This window comes from Antedon mediterranea, chromosome 9, assembly GCF_964355755.1.
Source record: "Antedon mediterranea chromosome 9, ecAntMedi1.1, whole genome shotgun sequence".
Classification (NCBI taxonomy): Eukaryota; Metazoa; Echinodermata; class Crinoidea; order Comatulida; family Antedonidae; genus Antedon; species Antedon mediterranea.
In genome coordinates, this window is record NC_092678.1 from 16970518 (window position 1) to 16989868 (window position 19351).

The following is a 19351-nucleotide window of genomic DNA, read 5'->3' on the forward strand; positions in this document are numbered from 1 at the left end:
TTGATTTTTAAATTGTTAATTTATATAGATTATAGTAATCCACATTGTTAATATTACTTGGCAAATTGCAACGGAAAACGAGCGGTCAGCAAATATTTTCGCATAACATCCGTTGCACTGCCAAACCGACCCTCTAGAAAAAGAAACCTAAACTATCTTTAAAAGAAGTCAGATAATCCCAGGGGGCTTTATATCGATTGTGGGCTTCTTTTCGAGATTACCTTTTCAAAATAAAGAGTGGTTTCTTTTTAATTTGTTATTTTGGGAGGTTGGCTACTTACGAGGTCGGCCAGCCTATATAGCTCTTGAAATTCGTTTTTCTTTAAAAAAGGAATTTCATCAGTGGGGATCGAGATACAAAACAATTATAGTATTTGTTTTATATGGCCTATGAAATGTTCATAATAATAATAACTTTATCTTCATTTTAATGAAAAGCGATCATTAATTATAATAATATAGTATATAGTGTATAGTACTTTATCTATCAAATCTTACTTACTAATACAATATAACAATACTAATACAATTCACCAAACAACATCCATGTATAGGTATAATGAAATAAGCCAACATCAATTGAAATATAACAACATCGTATCTACCAAATCTTACATAAAACTAATACAATCCACCAAACTACATCGATAAATGTATAGGTTATATTAATGAAATAAGCCAACATCATTGAAATAAATACTACATCTTATCTACCAAATCTGACAAAACTAATACAATCCACCAAGCTACATCCATAAATGTATAGGTTATATTAATGAAATAAGCCAACATCAATTGAAATAAATACTAAACTAATACAATCCATCAAACTACATCCATAAATGTATAGGTTATATTAATGAAAAAGCCAACATCAATTGAAATAAATACTAAACTAATACAATCCATCAAACTACATCGATAAATGTATAGGTTATATTAATCAAATAAACCAACATCAATTCTTACATAAAACTAATACAATCCACCAAACTACATCGATAAATGTATAGGTTATATTAATTTAAAAAGCCAACATCAATTGACACAAAACACAATCTTATCAGCCAAATCTTACATAAAACTAACACAATCCACCGAACTACTGTAAATCGATAAATGTAAATGGTAATATTAATGAAAAAGCCAACATATACACAGAAATAAAACATCATCTTATCTACCAAATCCACCCAACTACACTGTAAATCAATAAGTGTAACCGTATAATTAAAGGCCAGGTGCGGGCAAAACAGTTCTATTGATCATACATTCCAATAATTATCGATCTATAGATTCCCCTATGTTTCATACTTTTTGGGATTTTATTTGTGTTACACAAGCGAGTTGAAAATAAGCACTTTCTTATCAGAATCTTTATTTGCAGATAGTTCTAGTTCATGACTTTTCCGTTACCTAAGTCAGGCCTATAAATACAGTTAATTATTTCTCAAAATATAAAGTATGTTATCTATTTGTAGTAAGTCGGATGTATGTATGGATATACGGATCGGATAGAAACAGAAATATGGAATTAAAGTCCTCAATATTGAATATTGTTTTTGTGCAGAATTACATGAAGTACCATTTGGAAAAAACAATCATTGTGGAATAAATTGATTGTTGAGATAATTAAGGGTTGTAATGTCATTAATATATTGATATGAAAACATGATCATGCATTTCATTTTGCCAAAGTAGTAGACAAGAAATCCAAAATGCAATAAAAAAAAAAACATTTAGAAAACAATGAACAATGAACACGATTACATTATTAGTCTTCGTCTGGAAATTTCAGAGGAAACCTTATTTTTAATTTTTACAAGTTGTACACAAAGCCTTATCGACAAACAGTGTATTTCGGCGAAAATTACCATGGAAAGCAGAGCGTATGTCTGCCACTTTCGCTAACCAGAAGCCGATAGCAAAGACGAAAGTATCCGTGGCCATCTTGGTTGTAACGTTGTTAACGGATTATATGCTTTATCGCCTTCTCATTTCAGAAATCAGGAGCCATGGTCTGCAGAAGAAAAAAACAACGTAAAAACAAATATTAAAAATGGAAAGAAAATTAGGAATCATAATTTTTACCGATTGTTGCTGTTGTTTCCGATAATCATAATGCGTTTCTGTTCAGAAACGGGGTAGTGGGATAATCCTGAGAAAATGATAGGCCTCGTTTTGGATTTGTACAATTGCCTACATGTTCACATGCAAAAAGGTATGAGCCAAGCCGGACCTTCCCACTGAGCATTTACACGTCACGCGAAAAGATTTGCACGAAGCTAGACAAAGTTCTATCGATTTCGCGGGTTGCAAATTCATCGCTTTAACCATGGAGGTATACCTCCATGCTTTAACTGAAAATCCACTGACGTTCAACACAGGCATGGGAACGGTGAGAGGGAGGACAATTGACCTCCCAAAACTTAAATCATGGGATGACAAATAAAAATAGCATTTTAAAGAGATTTCTTTTCAACAACATATTCTTATAACTCCTTTCGCTCAGCAATACAAACATGATAATATAATAATAACAGCCAGACCGAAACAATGCGCTTGTCGCGAGAAAGGGTTTTCTGTAAAATGCTTCTGAATTTGTAAAACTTAATGGAATTGGTATGAATGTTCTTTTACCGGTCACATTATTGTAACTGCTTAAATATAAAAACTAAAAAAAAACACAATGTTTGTCTATAATATACAGAGAATATATAGAGAGAGATGTAAAGTGTACAGCAGAATGAAATAAATGACCAAAAAAAGAAAGAATAAAATGTTACTTAGTAGGTGGATTGTCAGTGTTAAGGTAAGATAACACAGTGCTGTGTATTCATATACTACTGTACATTACCGTAAAATCTTCAGTGTTTCTTGTCGAATCCGTCGGACACATCAACTCTCGGAATTTTCCCTTTAATATTTCTTTACATGCTGCAAGGGTAACTCTCGGCTCGCAGACTTCAATTTTATAAACAAGGCAGCAAATGCGGCGATGATCCGATTTCCTATTTTTGGTGATGTACAAATAAAAACATGATATAGTTATTCACTTAGACCATGGATCAAGAAAAAATAATAAATTTCCTGAAAAAACTGTAATTTATTCAGATTGGCGTTTATGTTTTATAACTGAAAACATTTGTTTTTTTTCCTTATATTTTTAGTAGTAAACTTTATTCAAACTACAAATGACCTATTCATTTTTTATGTTTTTTTGTACAATACACATGTTATCGAAATATCTTGCTATATATCGACATAGTAATTCGATAACGATGTCTTACCTGAATATACGTTCGTACTTTTAAGTCGATTAATTTGATTAGATTTAAGTTATCTTATATCTTATGCAAAATTCATGTTACGAATGAGAGTACGTTTATTGTAAATACATAATATAAAAATAACGCTTAAAAGAGAACGACGTTTCGACTCCATCATGGGGTCATTATCAAGTCCATTGATAATGACCATATTATGGAGTCGAAACGTCGTTCTCTTTTAAGCGTTATTTTTATATTATGAAATTCATGTTTTTAAGTTAATTTGATTAAAGTATGTGACCATCGGATCAATAATCAATATCAATGTAAACTTTACACCGACTTGTAGGTTCATGTTTTTTATATTAATTGTATATTAATATATTGCACACTTTTGACGATGATCTTAGCTTTAAAAAACCATGTGAATACTTACAATTCGTTTATGTTGATCAAGTTTTCAAAAGTACTATCTTTGTAATTTTTTAATTCGTTGTCATATATCCAACTGCAAAAAAACATTTTAAAATAAAAATGAGTAAAAGATTCAGTGGTGTTAGGTCATGAAGAAATTTCTCATTCTTATGTCTTTAGTGGTTTACTAACTTGGACGTAACGCACGGACGCTGTAATACAAAAATAGGTCATCCGAACTGTTGCTTTTGATTGAAATATATACAGTAGTTCATTTTAGATATTATATCTAAGCATATATTACTATTATATTTACAATAATTTAAACTAATTTCTTTACAAAACAGACAGATTTAACTACAAGTTATGACTTCATACTGTAATTTAAATATGATAATATAATATAATATAACATGTATATCTATCCGTGCCACCACCACCACCACCAACCATTAATTAAGGAGATATGAGACTTCAAGTGGTAAATGGCGATCATTTTGAATTTATGTTAATTAACCCAATTTCCTTTTGGTAAACTTTAGATATGATGTTCATTTGGACCATATCAAGCAAACAAAACCAAACAAAATTGTTGTTGCAATTTGTTTTAATGTTGACTTATCTTTACTGGACAAAGATACAATGACCTCATGGCAATGTTTTAAAGACGCCGTTGTGTGCTCAAATGCGCGTTCATGTCTAAAATATGGCACTGATGTTATGTCATTTTAAAGTAGACTTAATGGTCAAACATCATATTTAAAAAGAAACAATGTAATGTTTAGTGAGAGAAAGGTTGTAGTCAAGAGGCAGGAAACTGCAGGTGTTGTTTATTGCCTTTAGACATAAACAGGTACCACCGTACGAGAATCGGGTGTCCAACGGACGAGTACCATGTGTGTATATCGGGAACAAAGCTATTATAAAGTGTACAGATTTTACAGACTATGTCTACGACACATAATCTGTTGTATGACAAGAATTAATGAATGAGTCCGATAATTGTACAGAGCATCAAACAACTACATGCAGATTATTAAACATTTTGACAAACATAGCGTTTCATACGTATGGTAAGTGTACACACTGCATAGAAAACATCGAAACGCGACAACAGAAAAAAGACAATAACAGAGACTTGGGACAAGTCTACACAGTATTAACTTACAGTATTGAAAGTGATGAAGCAAAAGCAGAAAATGCACCTTGATCTATGGTAGTTATAGCGTTATCGTTTAAATACCTACAGATATTGAAAAAAAAAGACACACATTTCAAACGGATTGATTTAAAACAATATTAATAATAATACTGTACAACAATACAATAAATAGATAACCACTACATTTGTCTGCTATATTTCACAGTACAGTTATTTGTATTCAGCATTTCAGTGGGCGATTTAGACTTCGTTTGACACTCGAAACAATGTCAAATGAAAGGCAAGCTAATATTGCCATGAGGAGGTGCAAATCTGAGGTAGAGGGGAAAATGTAATGTGTACAAACAGATATCACCTCACCTTTATTTATAAAAGTTGAAAATCAGAAAAAAGGGGAGAATGTAGTGTATTATTTTTTGTTGTTTTTTTTTTTTCTCTTTTGTGGCGCAAACACCACTTTTATTCACATTCATATTATCTCATATTACATAAAATCGTATTATTTAACTTGTAAATGTCGTTACAGTTCATAAGTAACATTTTTAAATATATGAATTCTGTATTACTCCTTTTTTCATTAATTTTCGTATATTTTGTTATACACTTGACAGGATCATCATTGTCATCTATCCCGTTTTAAAATAGTTCACACATTTTCATTTGTTTGTTTTCATTTTACAACCCGGATTATACAATATATTTATATACATGATAAAAAAAACAATAATAACTCAGTACCACCAGTAACCCGTATCACTGTAATTCTTTTTCGGTTAATCGTATCAAATTAGAAATTATATTATCATAATCTTATTTCTTAAAGCTACCCATTTTTCTATACTTGTTTCTTTATTGTTATATGTTTCACATTCAATGTTATATAACATATTGCTTTTAAATGAATTCCATAAAGATTTACCCACTGGCTTATTTAGTGCAGATAACATTTTTATTCTATAAATAGTAAATGCTGCAAAAGTGTAAATATAATCTATTAGCTTATCTCCCGTTCCTAGTATTAATTGTTTAAATGATATATTATTGTGATTTAAACTTACAAAGATACTAAGCATTTTCCTCCAATATTTCTGAATAAATCTACAACTAAAAAACAAATGATTTTCATTTTCAATTTCTCCACATTTGTCACACGTTTGTGTTTCCTTAACTTTCCACTGATACAGCCGTTTGTTGGTAGGCAGTATTCTATGTAACATCTTATAATTGAATTGTGCTAGTTTCTTATCTTTCATTTTACATACTTTCCGTAACCAAGAAGTTTTCCAATCAATGTTGTTATCATTGAAGTACTCTTCCCATTTTAGTTGTGACATTGGAATAATGAAATATTCTTTCACAAACCATGAGTATATTAGTTTGGTAGTATTAATCTCATACTTGGTCCCAACTAATTCATCATTATCATCACAATTGAAAATATCTACCTCCTTAATAATACGTTTCCATTGAATTGGTATTGCCTTAATAATGCACAAATACTCATTTAACCAGTTTGTTTTACATTGTAGTTTCACCAGTATTTCGTTTGATGTTAAAAAAGTGTTCTTATTAACAATGTCTTTAATACTGATAATGCCACTGTCAATCCAATGCTTGTAGAAAAGCGATTTTTTTTTTTAGTTTAACGTAGTGGTTTCCCCAAAGTTTCAGGTTTTTTTTTTAGAGATTCTGTTATAATTTATGTAGGCTTTTATCATATTTTTGTAAAACAGTGGAATTTTATCAGAATTAACATCAATAATGTTATAACATGACATATTAAGTAAAACATTAACATCACATATTTTTTTAATATAATACATTGGAATATTTTTCCATTTAGCACCATCATCATTAATAATTCTTTTTAACCAGCCACACATGAGTGCGTTAACATGAAGAGTAAAATCAGGCATTTTAATGCCTCCCATCTCAACATCACCAATTAGAGTTTTTCTTTTTATCTTTTTCCTTTTATTGTTCCAAATAAAATTATTTATTAGATTTGTAACTTGTGTATATACATATTTTGGAACATCAGTGATATTTGCAGCATATGTTAATTTAGATAGTGCAAGACTTTTCAGGATTATTATTCTACCAAAAATTGAGAGATTTCTAGCATTCCATTGTTTTAAAGTCTTTTCTAGCTCTATTAATTTAACATCCCAGTTTTTTCTGGTACATTCTTCTGTATTATATCCTACATATATGCCTAAAATTTTGATCGGGTGTTTTACCCAATTTAATTCTAAAGGTCTATCTATTCTGTTCTTCCATTTACCAATCCAAAAAGCATTGGTTTTTTTTTTATTTAGTGTCATTCCAGATACTTCACAAAAACGTTCAATTACACTGACTGCTGACTTAATACTTTTGTCATTACCAACATACAAAACAGTATCATCGGCTAATTGGCTTATTCTAGCTTCTATGTTATTTTCATTATTTGGAAGTTTAATACCCTTATAGTCATATTTGTTTCTTATTCTAGATGCCATTACTTCAACCACTAAAATGAATAACAGAGCAGATAGAGGACAACCTTGTCTAATACCTCTTTCCATTTTAAAATTGTTTGAAACCCAACCATTGTTAACTGTGACACATTCAACGCAGTGGTGGCGCCAGCGGGGGGGGCTACGGGGGCTCTAGCCCCCTCGTCGGGGAGCCTAGCCCCCCCCGTCGGGGAACACGGGTACTTTTTGTCGGGGAATATAACATACAGTAAAAAACGTTCGCGTTCACTTCATATAGCTTCAGCGCCTAGAAAACCACGACGTTCCATTGACCGTGAGAGTACGTCAGAGGGCTATTATGCACTTTTATGCATTCATTATTGCCAGAGATCTAACTACTAAACAATAGCTATAGGTACGCACTTGTCTGGCGGTATCCCTTTGTACGAATCGTTCACCGTTGGGTGAGACGCGTGATATCATGTTCCATCCAGGGACCAAAATGTGTAATGTAGTTATTTTCCAGGCGAAGTTTTACCGACGGTTACCAAAGGGAACACGGGTACTTTTTGTCGGGGAATATAATATACAGTAAAAAACGTTCGCGTTCACTTGGTAGCTTCAGCGCCTAAAAAACCGCGACGTCTCATTGACCGTGAGAGTACGTCAGGGTGCTATTATGCAATTTATATGCATTCATTATTGCCAGCGATCTAACTTACTACTAAACATTAGCTAGGTACGCTTTTGTCTGGCGGTATCCCTTTGTACGAATTGTTCAACGTTGGGTCGAGACGCGTGATATCAAGTTCCATCCAGGGACCAAAATGTGTAATGTATTTATTTTCCATGCGAAGTTTACCGACGGTTCGGGTACTTTTTGTCGGGGAATATAATTCGTTCGCGTTCACTTCGTAGCTTCAGCGCCTAGAAAACCTCGACGTTTCATTGACCGTGAGAGTACGTCAGAGTGATATTATGCACTTTATATGCATTCATTATTGCCAGCGATCCAACTTACTACTAAACAATAGCTATAGGTACGCACTTGTCTGGCGGTATCCCTTTGTACGAATCGTTCAACGTTCGGTCGTGATATCATGTTCCATCCAGGGACCGAAATGTGTACCGTGTAGTTATTTTCCAGGGGAAGTTTACCGACGACGGTTACGTTGTGTACTGTGTCGACGTACGCTACACTACAGCAAAAACAAATTATGTTAATTGTTCGTATGTTCACCAATTTTTTAATTTACAAGTAACCTTCTGTACCGTGGGGCACCTAAAATAAATATTTCATCTATTACTAAACAAAAAACATGCCATTTTCGCTTAGCCAACATCTTATTATAGCTAAGTTATTAAATTTTCAATGTCCTGTATGTCATGAATTTCTCACCACTCCAGATGGTACGCAGGCATACACTTGGGAGGAATAAACTTATTTCCCCGACTAAAAAGGTCTACGCTTGCGTTTTTTAAGCCTCTGGGCCTGATGTTTCCAAAGTATAAAATGCAATTTTTTGAAGACCACCTGCAGCTCTAGTTTGAAACATTTTCTTAGCTCAGCCCCAACAATAAAGCTGATCATATTTCGAAGTACAAGAAGTGTATTTTCCGGGACCTAACATCTCTATTTTTCAAACATTTCTTAGCTCAGTCACAACCATGATAGGGACTTATATATTTTGTTTCATGTTTTGAAGTATAATAAGTCCAGGACCTCCAACTCTATTTTTCTAAATTTTCTTTGAACTTTTATTTTTTAAATTGAAAAATATGGATTGAAACAGTCATCGCGCATCGTTTTTTTGCACGCAGTATTTTATTTATGCATTATAAAAAATGGAAAAAATGGCTACCCTAAATTTGATTAAAATGACCTCAAATGACGCTAGAACGCGTTGCTTCGGCCCTTGGCGGCCCCCTGGCCCCCAGCCTTGTGTTGCTCGCTTCGCTCGCATAGCCCCCTCGTCGGGGAATGTAGCCCCCGCGTCGGGAAGATCCTGGCGCCACCCCTGATTCAACGTTATTGTATAATACTTTTACCCAGTTACAAAAGAACATTCCAAAGTTAAACTTTTCTAGAACATTGAACATAAAATCTCTACTAATAGAGTCAAAAGCCTTCTTAAAATCTACGGTAATTATTGCCCCTTCGATATCATTATACTCTGTATAATAAAGCAGGTCTTCTATTAACCGAATGTTTTCACCAGCGAAACAGCCTTTTTTATAAAACACGATTTTGTGCCATAACGGATTTCTACAATCCGCATTATTTATAGAATTTTCCTAAAAAAAAGCTATCATTAGAATTAAAAATATTATTTGAAAAAACAGATGTGGTTGTAAGATTTGTTTAATTATTGAGAAAGCATACAGTTTGATAATGTCAGCCATAATGTACATTATGGTAAATATTTTAGAGATAGAAAAAGATCAATAAAATAGATCGACAATATGCAAATCCTTGTTTATTCTATAAATTTATAATTCGCTATCATTTTTATAATTATAGAAAAAAACATACTAGCTTTTTTAGGTTAAAATATACTGTCCGTTTTCCAAAACAACAATAGACATTACACAATGAGTTTTGTTCGGATTATGAGCTTCTTATTTAAACTAGGTTTAATGTGCAGAAACTGCTTTATTTAATTAAAAAATAAATGGTATGGGCCAAAAAAATCTTTATAATGTCCATTTTTTTCGCGAAGTACACACAAAGCAAAGAAAACAAATTTTAATAACTGCAGAATATTTTTAATTTTTAATCATTCATTGTTTTAATACAACTTTACTATAAAGTTCATCTACATGGTCATAAACATTATGACTACAGTATATGGTTGAGCTATTGTTATAAAAACTACATGGTCATAAACTTGACTACAGTATATGGTTGAGCTACTGTTATAAAAACTACACGGTCATAAACATTATGACTCCAGTATATGGTTGAGCTATTGTTATATAAACTACATGGTCATAAACTTTATGACTACAGTATATGGTTGAGCTATTGTTATATAAACTACATGGTCATAAACTTTATGACTACAGTATATGGTTGAGCTATTGTTATACAAACTACATGGTCATAAACATTATGACTACAGTATATGGTTGAGCTATTGTTATATAAACTACATGGTCATAAACTTTATGACTACAGTATATGGTTGAGCTATTGTTATATAAACTACATGGTCATAAACTTTATGACTACAGTATATTGTTGAGCTACTGTTATACAAACTAGATGGTCATAAACTTTATGACTACAGTATATGGTTGAGCTATTGTTATATAAACTACATGGTCATAAACTTGACTACAGTATATGGTTGAGCTACTGTTATATACAATTATGAAATTGGTTGAAAATTAAATAATTTTTTTTAGATTCATTATACATGTAAAATTCCATTAATGTGCACCCTATTGTGACAACCAGTGAGTTGTAAAACTCCCTGCATTAACTTTCATTTAAAAAGTCATCTCTTAATTCTTTTAATTTAACAATAACATTGGTAGGCAATCTACTAGTTGGTGTTAAATTAAATATACTTATCACCTCCTCCTTCGATATTATTTCTCGCCATTCTTGTCCATCTTTTTCACACAGAACAAACCGGGAAGTATACGTTCCAGTGTACCACACTACTTCTACCTCATTGTTATTTATGCTGAATATTTTGCCTATCTGAGGCCATTCTGTGGGATATCTCCTTAAAGCTGTTGCTACCATAGCACCAACATCGAGTTGCTGTGGTGGCTTACGCTTCGAAAATTTACCAATGTGTACCTAGTAGTGTGGGAGAAAGCATAGAAAAGTCATAATCATTTTTCTTACAACCCTAAAAATATAGAATTTTCGTTGATGCATTTGCTTGATGCGATTATGAGATCATATCCCAAATATAAGCACTGCTTTAAACTATGTTGCATTACATGTTTCAAAGATGTAATTTTGAAAATCTATAATATCTTTATCATACCGGTCTTATTTCATTTTCATTATCCGAGTCACTAATGTCTGTCTCGTTTCCATCAGATTCCTCCCTCATAGGGCTTGCATTGTTGTCATTAAAAATGATGTCATGGAGCAAAAATCGCTGTTCATTTCCTAAAAAAAAAGAGTACGCATTAGTTTTAAAAAGTAAATAATATACATTCATACAAAATATCATGATATATTTATGCTGAGGTGTTTGTTGCATAAAAGCTGGGCCAATACATTGCGCACCATGCTAATCAGATGCTGATTGATTGATTTTATCTTATGAATTAATCAGGAGGCATGTTTCTCCAGTGTACTCCACTAGATATCGATCATGTTATTTGATAATTTTAGGTTCTCACATAAAATGATCAGTGGAAGCATGCATTGGTGAATGTGACCCAACATAGTTGTGTGGAGTAAATAGTTGAATTTTGGTATAGCTGCTGAATCTATACTAAAATCAAAATTCTCTTGTTAACCAAAAAATATATGTGTAAAATGGTGAAACATCACACATGCAATGTAGTACAGTACATACCTTCTGTGATCTCTTCTATATTATTTAAAAATTCCTCCCACCAGTCACGTTCTTCTATTCGCAAAAAATTTGCAACAGACGCCAGACTTTTTTTTAACTTTGGTATATCTGCATTACTAAAATCAGGAGTACACAACACTGGTATATCAGCAGGGCTTTCCTTGAGCAAATATGGAAGTGTGTCCATTTCTCTTGCACATTCACACCAAGTACAATCCGTTGACCAGTTCTTATAGGACATGATGCATTTTCCGGTTTGAGCCAAAACAAACTTAAACTGGTGTGGTTTGCTGTGGTAACGTATGTCTTGCATGTATGGTACTAACCAGTTCTTAATGTCATGCAGATAGGAAATGATACTTGATGTAATCGGCAACTTTTTGTACGAGTTTTCAACAGCACTTCGAAGATGATCAAGTGTAGATGCTCTATATTTGTTCAGGTATTTGGCCACACATGAAAATAATTGGTCAATATCCTCGTGAGTGTGACCCACCATTAAAAACCCAATCTTTATCTGAAAGAGTAAAAGAAGTAATGATTTAAAATTAAAACTTTTCAAAGCAAAATAAAAAAAATACATTTTTAGTATATTTCCATTTTTTCCTCATCTAGTTAGACTAGAATGTTATTGAATATTTTATGTCTTTAGATAATTACCAATAGTAAATTAATTACTGTCCTATTAGGCTGGTGGAAATCACCCAACACAGGGGATATTTTGTGGTGAACGAGAACAGGGTAAATGAATGATGAACTGGGTTCTTTAAAGTGCACTGTGTATACTGTTTTATTATTTATATATCATTTATAAATGTATAGTCATTTACCTTTCGAAAAATCTTTAACGCTACAAGAAGAGCACATAGGGCAAAAACAAATCTGTTTTTATTATCCTTTCCGCTATTGTCCAACTGCAGATATAAGACTGGTGGTAGAGGTTGTATCTCTGACAGCACCGTCAGTATAATGTTGCAGGTTAGGTTTGAGTCATGTGGAAACTGCTTTAGGTCAATGAAGCAGTGCCCATGTCGCCCATGTACCAGAACACCAGTTACATGTGTGGCTAGTTTCCACATCTTCGACGTTTCTTTTGATTCGCAAGCAAAAGATGGTAAATCAGTCTTGCTTTGGTCCATTCCATCGATAATTATTGACAAATACTTGTTGGGATTCTGTCTTGCTTTCTGCATAATTATGTTTATAGTACTTTCGACGTTCAATACTGAAAAATTAAAATCATATGTTTATAGTTTTATTTTGCATTTAATAATAAATTTTTGTTTTGTTTAGTTATATGTTATCTATTAGCCGATGACAAGATGAGACAATGCTTTACTTCTAATCTATTAAAATTATTGATTAAATGTAGAGGTTTTTTATATAATAATGATTTTGTTTATCTTTTCTCTTTTTTTGTTTACAACCACTTTTATTCATTCATTGTTCATACACAATAATTATTTTCATTTTCTACCATTTTTCCCCGTTATTTTCTGTTTTATTTCAATCACTCTTAATTTTATTAAGTTAGAATTATTTTTAAAAACACTAATAATACTATAGAGGAGGTATACAGTGGAAGCAATAATTATTTTTCCTATCTATGGTAATACCGGGTATACAAGTTCAACAGAATTTCTTGTTGAAAGGTTTAAACTACTGGTTTTGTACACAAAATAGGTAGGCATACTTACTTTTGTTTTCGTAAATGCTTCTCTCTCTTCATCATTAGTATTTGCCGTTTTTGCTTTTGATTTGTCTTGTGCAGCTTAAATTTAATTCTGGTGCATTTGCTGCATTTTGCAAAACGATTTTCCTATTAAAAAAATTGAAAAAATACAGCACGTAAAAATATAAAATTAAACAAATTTTGCATTCAATATAGTGAATGTAGGGAAGGAGTTGTGAGGCCCATCATACATGCATCTGGATTGTACAGTATGTTTTTCCAGTATTTTATTATGAATGAAAATTGAACCTACAGGACTTTCTGTATAACATTGAAGTGAATTTATAAAAATACGTTAAAAAATACTTCAGTCAATGAAGATGACATGGATTTTGTCCATTGGTACAAACCATAATAAGTGTAAAAACGTAAACATACCTCAGGCATTACAATATGCTTGAATTCAACACACCAAAACTTGTAGAATGTCGCTAATGCACACACATCTTCATTTCTTAGCTCAAACTCATCTTTCATATGCATGTACACATCATGTTTGGTAAGCGTTGATGGTAGATGGATTTGTCCATTAGTTGGCATTTGATCACCGTATTCATTACAAAATTTAATAAACCAAGCCCGACACTGTTGAGTTGAATTGCTATATACCATCTTTCTGGTGAAGTTGGGTGGTAAAAGATAACAGCATCCTTCTGAAAAGAAATAAAATGTAAATTTCAAATATTAGGAATTTCAAATACTGTACTATTTTATTATTGTTTGGTTTAATCCATTGATTAATGACTTATGATCATTTTGCATTATCTTTCTAACATAGTGTTAAGCATATTAATTTTATTGTGTAAAAATAATTAAACAATAATCAAATGCATTCTATTCATTTAAAAAAAAGTTATTCTCCACTCCTCGTCAGATCATGCCTATGTCCCTGTATAATACAACTATAAGTATAATGGAAAGTAATCTTCACACAGTCACAGTAATCTTTCCGTTTCAGCAACATTAAAACACATACATTAAAAGTAATATTAACAGCATGTAAAATTAAATAATGTAAAATGTACTGTAAAACTAAACAATTAATTACCAATAGCTTGCTTCCTTATTTTGTAAAAAGTTGACCGGCCAATACCATTTACTAACATCCATGCTTTTGCACAAACTTTGTTAGCACCAACTAGTAGACAGATTTTGGTGGCACCTCCGGATGTGCTGAGATGTTCATTGAAATATTTAAGGATCCAACAGCGTTGTTCATATTCGGTCATTGCTTGAAATGCTTCCCTTGTTTGTTTTATTTCTCTAAAATGTAGCATACCAATGCACATTAATGCACAACAGCAGGTCAAATACAAGTTGTGTATTGGCTGTAGGTGATTCCTTTTCCTTTTTTCTACAGAAAGAATAAACTTGCATTATCCATTGGCAAAAAAAACAAACAAACAAAATAACAATTATATGGTACCAATTGCGGAAAATGTGATCAGTCAATACGGTTTCAGAAGTTTATGAGGTTACGTAAAACTAGGTGACTAATTCGCATTAATATATAGATACTTTTAATTCTTTGACAAACAATTTTTTTTTCGGTTCAGATAATTCAATTTCAATTTTCGAGTGTTCAATTACAGGTTGTGCAGGTGCCTTGTTCATTAGACAGTTGTACCTATTTACATACCATACAGACATAACATTAGAACCTGACCATAGAATCAGACACAAATGGAAACAACCAGCAATTTCCATATCTTTTAGGTACAGCACAACCATCAACATCAAGCACTATTTAATAAAAGTAGTTTTAAAAATTAATGACATATCAAACTTACCACTACGCTTACTTGTGTGATTAGAGATTTTAATCTCATCATCACTTGATCCAGATGAATTAAGGTAATTAGTTTCTACAGTCTCTAGGCCTCCTGTATTTCTCTTGCAGGCTAAATAAAAATATAGTAGTTTAATATTTATAGCAGCCTATGCAACATACATGTACAGTAATTCTTCATTTGGGGTAACTGGTGATTGATAGCAGACATTTTCAAATTTTGGATAGTGGAAGATAATATTTTGATCCAGGAGCTATAGGCTTTATGGGAGGTTATTACCATTTATCCTTTTTTTTTTCACCATTATTCTCATCGTTATTAATAATGAGGTTTTTGTTGTATTTTGTTATTTCTGAAGAATGCACCTTTGTAATTATTAAGTATGCTAATGATTTAAAGGTGTAGTAGGGAAGTAAATCTAAATAAATAAACTAGCCTCTATAGAGGATACTAATATCTACTGGCTAGTAGTAGTAGTAGTAGTAGTAGTAGTAGTAGTAGTAGTATTATTAGGCTGGCTGCTTAAAAGGTAATTCCCTACCCAAGCCTAGATGAAGTTTTGTATAAAGTTGGTAGGAGCCCTACTAAGAAAGGTTAGCAAAAGCTCATGGTTAATGTTATTGCTACTGACCTGCTGATATGTCATCATCGGAAGTATCGACATCGGAAGTATCGACATCTGTTGTAGAAACCTCCCATGCTTTTCTCTCTGCTGCTGGAGGAACTTTGGTAGTTGTTACTAGACAAACAGAGTCTATGTTGTAATCAGAAAATGTGCAATTTAAACTATTATTATAGAAATAATTAGATACACTTATTGTTTAAAAGGGACTGCTAATTTCAATTTTTTATTTTATGATTCCAGATCAATTATTTATTTTACATATCAAAATAATTTCTTTTTTTTCCAGTAAAAAACCCTTGCCAAGGGGACATTATTTTGTTCCTGAAGCCTTAATAGGGGTTATACTGAACGTAACTAGAGGTGGTCCAGTGAAATAGAAAACGTTAACAATGCAAACTTCTTTGTTAAGAACAATCTCAACGCACACAATTGTGTTATAAGTACGGAAAGGTAAATCAACAAAAAAAAAACTATACTCAACGATAAATGTCCCAATCGAATACGACATTGCTACCTCCCAGATCGGGCCCATAAAAACATAGGGATAGGCCTAGAGGCGGCCTCTACTCTAACCTAGTAAATAACTACATAACATGTCATTGTATTGTTAAAGTTACTGACCTGCTGACTCTGTCGGTATGTCATCATCAGAAGTATCGACATCTGTTGTAGAAACCTCCCATGCTTTTCTCTTTGCTGCTGGAGGAACTTCGGTAGTCGAAATCCCAGTAGGTGACCCTTCTGTATCATCAACAGCAGAACATCCATTATTGATTGATTGAATTGAACCGTTCCCACGTACAATTAGGCCTACTTCATCATCTTCACTTGAAGAATAGTAAAGCATACGCTCAGTTGGATAAGCAGTGCTGTGTGTTGTTGTTACTTGACAAACAGATTCTGTATCGTAATCAGAAAAATTTGCAATTTGATTAAATTATTATCATACATAATTAATTAGATATTAAATCAAGAATGATTCCACCGAAATTTTGAGTTAAAATAACGATAGTGAAGCATATGAATAGGCAAACTGCCTAAAAATTGACATGTTTTGAGAAACTATTCTCATCTTCCACCAGAACAGAAAACAACGCCTAGGCTTAGAGTACTTATATACCAATAGGACAGGTTGTATGTAAATGAGGAAGTAATTAGCATGATAAAACAACAAGGAATGTAGGCAACAAACAATCATATGGCAAGCGTGACGCCTATTCATCAAATGCCTCACTATCGTTATTTTAAATAATTAATTATATGCCACACATCGTAAAATATTATTGAAAATGTGTATGTTTGATCTCTTCTTTGGGACACCCTTTCCCACAAACAAGTGGATATAGGCCTAGGCCTATTAAGGGGGCCGGCACACATTTTGAGTGTAGGCCTACCTGGCAAATGGTTGATTACCCCTATTAAGTTTTTTCTATCCCAAACACAGTACAGTACTACATACTAAAATTCCCATATGAATAGGCCTAGGCTAGAGCCTATCTCTAGCTAGGCTTAGTAATAAGTAATATTTACTAGGCCCAGGCCTAGGGCCTAGTACTAGGCCTAGTAGTAGTAAATAACTAGGCCTCTAGGCCTACCTAGGTATGAACATTCATTGTTGTAGGCTAGCCTAGGCCTATTGTATTGTTACTCACCTGCTGCTGCTGACTCTGTCTGTAGGCCTATGTCATCATCAGAAGTATCGAAATATGTTGAAGAAACCTCCCATGCTTTTCTCTTTGCTGCTGGAAGAACTTCGGGCGCTAGTTCCGTTTCGCACCTGTCATTTATTTCGACTCAAAATGTGTTAAGAAACTTTATCGTGAGTACCACACCTTAGAATTAGGCCTCAAAAATACTTTTACGAAGGAGATCACACAAAAAGTGACAAATAAATGCTTTAAATTGATGAATTTACAGACGTGTTTCTCGCACATCGGTTCGTCAATTTCGCATACGCCATGTTCAATGTTGTTGTTTCTATGGAGCGCCAAAAGAGCAATTATAATAGAGGGCTAAAAACTCAATATAATGCGTATATTTAATGCATTTATTGGTGAAAATTACGTTCAATTTTAATATATTTTGCCAATGTCAATGCAACGAAAATGTTACTGTTGATACCCTACATGGTTTTCGCAGTTTTCGTTAACTTTTAAGGATGAAAATCGACAAATTCATCATCCATATGCATGCATGTACTGTAGTTTTTTTACCTCAATGATCTAAATAATATTCGCCCTCTTAGTCTTAGGCCTAGGCTAGGTAGTGATGCTGATTTAGGCCTAGGGTTTTGTTGCATTGACATTGACAAACTATATTAAACGTAGTTTAGGCCTAAATCAGCATCACTACCTAGCCTAGGCCTAAGACTAAGAGGAATATTATTTAGATCATGAGGTATAAAAACTACAGTACATGCATGTATATGGATGATGAATTTGTCGATTTTCATTCTTAAAAGTTAACGAAAACTGCGAAAACCATGTAGGGTATCAACAGTAACATTTTTGTTGCATTGACATTGGCAAAATATATTAAAATTGAACGTAATTTTCACCAATAAATGCATTAAATATACGCATTATATTGAGTTTTTAGCCCTCTATTATAATTGCTCTTTTGGCGCTCCATAGAAACAACAACATTGAACATGGCGTATGCAAAATTGACGAACCGATGTGCGAGAAACGCGTCTGTAAATTCATCAATTTAAAGCATTTATTTGTCACTTTTTGTGTGATCTCCTTCGTAAAAGTATTTTTGAGGCCTACTTCTAAGGTGTGGTACTCACGATAAAGTTTCTTAACACATTTTGAGTCGAAATAAATGACAGGTGCGAAACGGAACTAGCGCCGAACTTCGGTAGTCGGAAGAACTTCGGTAGTCGAAATCCCAGTAGGCGACCCTTCTGTATCATCTACTCCTAGGACTAGGCCTAGGCCTTAGGCCTTCTTCATCGTCTTCACTTGAATAAACGATATAATCAAAAGTATAGCTCTAGCGGCGCGCCATACAAAATACCGGAAGTTGATTTTATCGCGACCGATTTCAAACGCGACCGATTTCAAGCGCGACCGATTTCATCTGACACCTTCTGTCGTGCCATCATCAGAAAATGTGATATTCATAATGTTATTATCGTAGAAATATGCATCGTCTTCGCTTGAGTATTGAAGCATTAGCTCAGAGTCGCTTATCATGTTCATGATTTAACAAATTGATAAAAGAAATGAACAATATACGGTTTTATGTTCATTTAACCGTCATTCGCATCTAATCTTTGGAAAAAGCGCGAACGAATTTGATTGGCTGCTGATCAACGTTATATTTCATGTGACGTCGTCAACGTCCAA

General features: G+C 33.0%; 1 long non-coding RNA gene and 1 pseudogene across 1 annotated transcript; both read right to left on the reverse strand.

Annotated features, from left to right (window-relative positions):
* Positions 1 to 2943: 2943 nt before the first annotated feature.
* On the reverse strand, positions 2944 to 4862 carry LOC140058928 (uncharacterized). Its single transcript, XR_011847077.1, has 3 exons — positions 4852 to 4862; positions 3706 to 3777; positions 2944 to 3011 (listed from the first exon to the last, which is right to left on the reverse strand). It is a non-coding gene; the product is annotated as an uncharacterized lncRNA (long non-coding RNA).
* A 5242-nt stretch (positions 4863 to 10104) lies between these two features.
* LOC140058257 (uncharacterized) lies at positions 10105 to 17958 on the reverse strand (annotated as a pseudogene).
* Between the last annotated feature and the right edge of the window lie 1393 nt (positions 17959 to 19351).